Here is an 8,135-nt window from a genome sequence, read left to right as displayed (position 1 = left end):
TTGGTCCTCAGCCTGGCTTCCCTCTGGGTGCAGAATGCAGCCATCAGCAATCAGAGCTACCTGCTTTCTTATTTACATTGAGAGAGAAAGAGAGAGAACGAACCTCTCTCTCTTTTTAAAAGATTATTTATTTGAAAGAGAGAGGGAGAGGGAGCACAAGCAGGGGGAGGGGCAGAGGGAGAGGGAGAAGCCGACTCCCTGCTGAGCAGAGAGCCAGATCCCAGGCCCCAGGATCATGACCTGAGCTGAAGGCAGATGCTTAACCGACTAAGCCACCCAGGCGCCCTGAGAAGCACTATCTCTTCCCGTGACCTTTGCCTAAGAGAACAAAGTAGCTTCTCAGAAGGAAGCAGGAAACTTATTTAGATCAGGTGTCCATTCCTGAACCAGTCCCTGTGGCTAGGAGAATGCCATGTTCTGAGTTCCATGCTCTTTGATGGAGCATTTACCTGAACAGGTAAAGGGCATATGATTACAATGATTGATTTAGACGAATCAAGGCCCCTCCCTGGAACCAGAGTCAATCTCCAATCTAAGTAATCTTTTTTTTTTTTTTTAAGATTTATTTATTTATTCAGAGAGAGAGGTGGGCGGGGGCAGAGACACAGACAGAGGGAGAAGCAGGCTCCATGCAGGAAGCCTGACGTGGGACTCGATTCCAGGTCTCCAGGATCATGCCCTAGGCTGCAGGCGGCGCTAAACAGCTGCGCCACCGGGGCTGCCCCAACCTAAGTAATCTTGGGGAGGAGGTGACTGATGGGAAGCTGTATCCATTAGAATGTCTTTCAGCTGCAAGAAACATAATACTCTGAATCACACCAGTTTTTACACAACAACAAAGTCAATTTATTATCTTACATCATGCATTAACTATTAGTAAGGTCAATTTATTATCGTTTCATAAAAAGCCTTAGGCAGGAAGGGCCCAGTTTTAATAAGTCAGCAGCTCAGTGACATCAAGACCTAAGATTTTCCATTTGGCATCTTCATTTTGGGTATATTGTACTACCTGCAGCCTATGTCCCCTCCAGATTGTAAGACAGCTGTGCTTGGCAAATTCCATGACAATGTGTAAAGAAAGAAGAGCATCTCTCATAGAAGCAAGAGAACCTCCCCTTAGACTGCATTGGCAGCATTGTGTCACATATTTCTAACCAAACTAGTCATTGGCAAGGGGGAACAGAATCACTGTGATAAACTTAATCGGACCCTCCCCTGGGGCTGGGATGGCACCACATTTCCCGAAATACATGGCCACCCAGGGGTGAGTGGATGCATGTCTGACCAACACAGTCCTGTTGGGAAAAAGAAAGGGGCGTGAACAGGTATTGAGTGGGTTACCAGTGACTGCCACAGAGATTAACCAAAAGAGACCCACAAGGACCTCTTGGTAGGATGAGTGGGCAGTTGAGGCACTGGCAACTGAGTCTATCTCAAGAGAAAAGATTTTTGGATTTGGTGAATACGAGATGCTCATGCACCAGTTATGCTGAGAACTCTATGTAAGGCTTGATCATCTCCTTCTTCTTAAATCCTCTCCCCTTTCTCTGGCTTCCAAGACACCATACTTCCTTGTTTTAGCCCCCACCTCTCTGTCACGGCTTCTTTTGACCCTTTCTTGGCTTTTCTTCTGCCGTCCATCCCTGGAATATTGAGATTTCTCAGGGTTCTGTTCTGGGCCCTCTACTTTAAAAAACAACAACAACCATATATATATATATATATATATATATATATATATATATATATATATGTAAACCATGTATATATATATGTAAAATAAACTTAAATATACAATCACACAAATATATAAAAATATAAATATATATTTAAATATAAATATTTCTATTTAAATATATATTCGGGGGATCCCTGGGTGGCTCAGCAGTTTCACACCTGCCTTTGGCCCAGGGCACGATCCTAGAGTCCTGGGATCAAGTCCCGCGTCAGGCTCCTGGCATGGAGCCTGCTTCTCCCTCTGCCTGTGTCTCTGCCTCTCTCTCTCTATGTCTATCATAAATAAATAAAAATAAATCTTTAAAAAATATAGATATATTTATATTTAAATATTTACATGTTTATATATAAATATATATTTATTTCATTAATATATATAGTTCTGCTAGGTAGTCTCATTTTCTCCTGTGGCTCTATTTGCCCAAATCAATGATTTTAGCCAACCTTCCTTTCTCTTCTCAGTTCCAGGCCTCATATCTAACCACTTACTGAACTTCTCAACCTGGACTTCTGTCTCTTGTCACCCCCTAGAATCTCTATAAGATTTTCTCCATTATGTGTTACTGACAATTCTGGACATTTTTTCCTCTGTCTTATATAATGGACTACACCACTGTGACTTCAAGCTGCCTCTTCATCCAGCTCTACTGCTGTCCTAAGTCGCTGTTGTCATATCCATCCATTCTTTACTCTCTTTCCCTGCTCTTCTGTATTTGTTGTGGACAGGGGCAGGGGGCAGTAGTCCCCTATAGACTAGGTTTCCCAAACTCCTGTGTCAGAGGAATACAAGATTATCTTATTGTTTCCAATTATTCACTCTCTTCCCTGAAGTAGGAGCACAGAACCCTTTGTTACCAAGTGCATTATAAATGCCTCCCTGCAGATAAATATAATTCTCTGTCCGCTTAACTTTCGGCCTGGCTACATGACTTACTTTGGCCAATGGAAAGTGAACAGAAGCTCTATATCAACTCCAACCAGAAGCTTTAGGAACCACAGTGTGACTCAGAAGTTTCTCTTCTCCCTCTACATAAGACCACGATAAGAGCTGTTCCCTCCATCAGGATTCTAGAATAACAGATATATGGAGCAGAGCCAAACCAATCTGTAGCCCTGACATGTAATCTGAGAAACGAATGTAGTGAGATTTCAGCAGGGGACGGCTGTCTGTTAACTCAACATTATCTAGAAAATCTGACTGATAGAATAATCAGTGTAAGTTGCAGAATGCTGTCCTTAAGTATGTGCCATTGCTTCCCAGCGGTGGGCAGCAAGTGGTGTGGCTTTTGGTCATTTAGAAGGCAGATTACTATTAAGCAGCTTGTGAGTTTAGACAAAATGGTTGGGGAACAGATTGTCATGAGTGTGCCTTGGTTGTTTTTAGCTGCATTTGACAGGGCTGCTACAAGAAATAGATGAGCTCGGGATCCCTGGGTGGCGCAGCGGTTTGGCGCCTGCCTTTGGCCCAGGGCGCGATCCTGGAGACCCGGGATCGAATCCCACATCGGGCTCCCGGTGCATGGAGCCTGCTTCTCCCTCTGCCTGTGTCTCTGCCTCTCTCTCTCTCTCTCTCTGTGACTATCATAAATAATAAAATAAATAAAAATTAAAAAAAAAATAATTTAAAAAAAAAAAAAAAAAAAAAAAAAAAAAGAAATAGATGAGCTCAGAAAAGAACTGTTTTGTAAACAGAGTTTAAAACTCAGCCTCTGGACAGAGACCAGATCAAGGTCATGAGCAGTGGCTGCCAACAAGTCCCTGGTTGAATAAAGTGACCCAGGGAAAACAGACTAAGAGCGTGGCTCTCCAGCGGAGGCTTGGTAAGTTCATTACCTTAGCAGTTATGCCTAGAGAGATAGGTTTGTTGAAAAGAATCATAAGCGTGGTATTTGGCACACAGAGCTGACTGTCCAAAGTTGGTAAAATGCTACTAAGGTGTAAAGAGAGGTGTACAGCCAAGACATATCAGCTTGGGTTAAAAGATGTGATTGCTAGAGACATTTGGGCTTCCAAATTTCTGTGCGTAGGAAGGAAGCTGAGAAAGCTGCTCAGGTCCCAATCAGCCACAAGTTACGAGGAACTATTCCCAGGGACCTGCACTGGAACTTAATCAAGGAATATTTCTTACACCCAGCAGGATTTGGGAATTCTAAGAACCAGTGATGGTTGTGAGACTGTCATTCTTTCTTTCTTTCTTTCTTTCTTTCTTTCTTTCTTTCTTTCTTTCTTTATTTTTTTTTTCATTCTTTCTTTAGATGAACAGAAGTGTTTATTCCGTCTCTGTTCAACCATTTTGTATTAGGTAGAGATGTGGGGGACAGTAGATGACATTTGTTTGTCTTTGAGTTCATTAGTCTCTGGATCAAGAGGAGCTATATATGGACATAATGCAGAGACTATCATGAGATATTAAACTTTGGCCTTCATGTCATGATTGGTTGAAACTTTTGGGTGTCACTCTTGTTAGGAAGAGTGAGTATATTTTTCATACCAAAAGGATAGAAATGAGTATTTATGATCAAGAAGGTAGACTGTGATAAGAGAATATTATTTTTATTATCTATTTGCTTCTCTCCCTATAGGAGAATTATATAGTCCTTGACACGGTTACCATTTGCATTGTCTCATACAGGAGGAGTATATTTCCATAACCCATTGGCATCAGGCAAGGTCACAAAACTTTCTTTAGCTAATTGAATGTGAGTGGAAGTGACATACATCATTTCTAAGCAAAAGCTAAAGAGCCATTATGTGGTTTGGCCATTTCTTCCCCCCTCTGCTTGGTCTTGTTAGGGCAGGCTGGGGGATGCTACTTCAGCTTCAGTCTGCGAATGAGAAGGCATGTGGGTCAGAGCCACAGGTGATTCATAGCACCACCACGAAACTTGAACAAGAAATAAATGTTCATTCATTTTTTTTTAAAGATTTTATTTATTTATTCATGAGAGACACAGAGAGGCAGAGACACAGGCAGAGGGAGAAGCAGGCTCCATGCAGGGAGCCCAAAGTGGGACTCAATCCTGGGACTCCAGGATCAGGCCTTGGGCAGAAGGCGGCACTAAGCCGCTGAGCCACCCAGGGATCCCTGGTGCCCCCCATTTTAACCATTCTTAAGTGTACAGTCTGGTGGCAGAAAGTACATTCATATTGCCATGCAGCCATCACTAGCATTCACCTCTAGCACTTTTTTCTCTTCCCAAACTGAAACTCCATAACGTTAAACATTATCTCCCCATTCCCCCTTTACCCCAGCCCCTGATAACTACCATTCTACTTTCTGTTTCTGTGAATTTGACTTCTCAAGGTATTTTATGCAAATGGAATCACACAGCCTTTGTGTTGTTGTGATTGACTTATTCCACCGAGCATAGGGTCTTCAAGGTTCATCCATGTTGTAGCGTGTGTCAGAATTTCCTTCCTTTTTCAAGCAATCAGTCCCTTGTCTTCCACTCCATCCAACCAATGAAACCAGTTGCATTGATTCTATGTTAAACATAGCTCCATCATTGCTCTTCTCTTTTGCTACGTATGTTCAGGACCTGATCAGCATCTTTAACCTCAGTCACTATTGCAGCCGCCTCCTTGGTCTCCTTGTATGTAGTCTTGCTAAAACTCCAACCCAGGCTCCATGCTGCTAACAGAGCCACTTTCTTTCTTTTTTAAGATTTTATTTATTCATTCATGAGAGACACAGACAGAGAGAGAGAGGCACAGGCAGAGGGAGAAGGAGAAACAGGCTCCATGCCAGGAGCCCGATGTGGGACTCCATCCCAAGTCTCCAGGATCATGCCCTGGGCCAAAGGTGGCACCAAACCACTGGGCCACTGGGGCTGCCCATAACAGAGCCACTTTCTAAAGCAATTCTGATCATGCTCCTTTCCTGCTAAAAACTCTTAAGTTGCCCATTGCTTTTAGGGAAAAGTTCAGACCCTACATCATGCTTTCCAAGGAACCTCCACCATTTAACCCTGACCTACTTCTTTGGTCTTCTCTCTCTCTCTCTCTCTTTCTTTTAAAGATTTTATCCATTTATTCATGAGAGACACAGAGAGAAAGCAGAGACATAAGCAGAGGGAGATGCAGGCTCCCCATAGGGAGCTCTATGTGGGACTTGATCCCGGAACCCCAGGATCATGCCCTGAATCAAAGGCAGATGCTCAACCGCTGAACCACCCAGGTGTCCCTCTGGTCTCATCTCTTAATATTCTCTTTCTGGCTTCTGCCTTGTTCTCTTTGCTTTATTAACCCCTTCTCATCCTCCTGGTCATAGATTAAGGATCACTGCCTTGAAGGGGCTCCCTGCTCCCATAATGCAATGCCTTGTACTTACTCTATCACTCTACTTATCCACATTTATTGTAATTATTTGCTGAAGTCTGCTTTCCCTTTGGACTATACCTTCTTTGAGGGCCAGGACCATGTCTGTCTAAGTGCCACATCCCTACCACCTAGCAGAGACAATGACCACAATAAGTGTTAAATAAAACTTAGTTGTAGATTTGAAAGTTTTCATGTTACAAGACCTAAGGTGGTAGTTAATACCAAATATATACATGAGACAATCTAGGGAGATGGTATCTCTAGAGACAGAGAACATGAGAAGAAAGACAATGATGATTAAGATAAAGAGATGAAGACAAAGCTAAGAGGAAGAATGTGAAATGAGTGGCCAGAGAAGTAGGAGAAATGTCAGAGGAGAATGTGGTCATAAGTCAAAGAAGAGAGGCCATCAGAAAATTAGAGGCACCTGCTAGGGTCAAGCACAGCAAAGAAGACACGATACAGATTGAAGAGAAGTGCCACTGGAGTTGTTACAGAGCAAGAAAGATTATATAACGTTTGGCAGCAGTTGGGTTTATCCTTTGTCAAACTAATATACTTATGAAGGTATTGTTACCTCCTTTTCATTAATTCCTCTATCCATTAGCCCAGCAAAGATTCACTAAACATCTCCTCTAGGCCAGGTACTATGCTAGGCTCAGGGAGATATGAGAAATAGAACAACATCTACTTGAGCCTGTGGGTCTCACCACCATTGCCTGCAAGGGAAAAGTTCCAAAGCACTGACTTGTGGCCCAGCAAAACCAGGGCGTGGCATTTTATTAGAGTTGCTACTGACTGGCCTTCCAAACACACTCAATGAAATAAAAGTTGGTGTGCAAGTCCAGAGGTCAGCAAGACTTTGTTATCTTGCTCTGAGCTGGCAGGAGGCAAAAGGGAAAGTGTATGTAGTACACAATTGCATCATTTCCATTTGTTCATAAGTCAGCCACAGACAAGATTCTGTGTTTTTCCAAAAAGCTAGTTCCTGTGCTCAAAAGCAGAAAACTGAGAGCAACTCAGCCCAAAGAACATCCCCTTAAGAAACTCCCTGAAGTTAATCCTACTTTAGTGTTCATTCTGCAGAGATTCCTTTAACTTCCAGTAATATATTGTATTACTGACTAAATTATTGCTTGACTCTTTTTTTTTTTTTTTTGCCTGCCTTGTGTTCCAACTGCAGTAAAATAGTGTGGTGTACTGTTCAAAAGGTCAGTGAGTCATGGCTTTCTGAAAATTAACTGGAGTCTGGATGGAGACAAGGGAGTAACATTCTAACTCATTAGAAAATTATCCCACTAGGTTTTCATTTAATACAGGGGTCATCTCTGTTTATATAGTAGTCATTGCTTTGAAATAAAAAAATTAAATCAAAATGTCTTTAAACCATATTATCTTTAGGGTACCTTGTGGCTCAGTCAGTTAAGCATCCAACTTTTGATTTCGGCTGAGGTCATGATCTCAGGGTCCTGTGTTAGGCTGTGCACTCAGCCTGGAGTCTGCTTGACTCTCTCTCTCCCTCTGCCTCCCCCCACTCACACACACACTCTCTCTCAAAAATAAACAAATCTTGAAAAAACAAAAGCATACTATCTTTAATGGCCCAGAAAAACAAGATCTTTTAAAGGAACCCAGCCCATCAAACTAGGCTTTCTTTGAAATACTCATTATTATATAATCAAATTAGTGAATAATCAGTTCCTAATTTATAATTTGGATTTTGAAATACATTAAAAAATATATATGTAGGATTGGGGAAGTAAATGATGCAATTAACTGACCATAGCCTCAATCAGATTTTAGCTATTGGGGTCTGGCCTGACTCAATAGAACAGAAGTTGAAAAACAAGCTCCAAGGAACTTATGCCTGAGAGAAACGTGCTCAAGGGACTCTGAGCTCATGCCTGGACCTTCCCAACGCTTACAACTGAAAAGTCCCTTGGGACTCCGGGGTGAGTTGAGCAAGGAGGGCGGCAGAGTGAATCCTCCCTCACCGGGGAGGGTAGAAATAACAAGTCACAATTCCATAGTGCTCACAGGGAGCCAGCTCTTCCTCGGAGTCCTGACATGCCTCAGGT

Source organism: Vulpes vulpes, chromosome 4 (assembly GCF_048418805.1).
Source record: "Vulpes vulpes isolate BD-2025 chromosome 4, VulVul3, whole genome shotgun sequence".
Taxonomy (NCBI): Eukaryota; Metazoa; Chordata; class Mammalia; order Carnivora; family Canidae; genus Vulpes; species Vulpes vulpes.
This window is presented reverse-complemented; position numbering follows the sequence as displayed.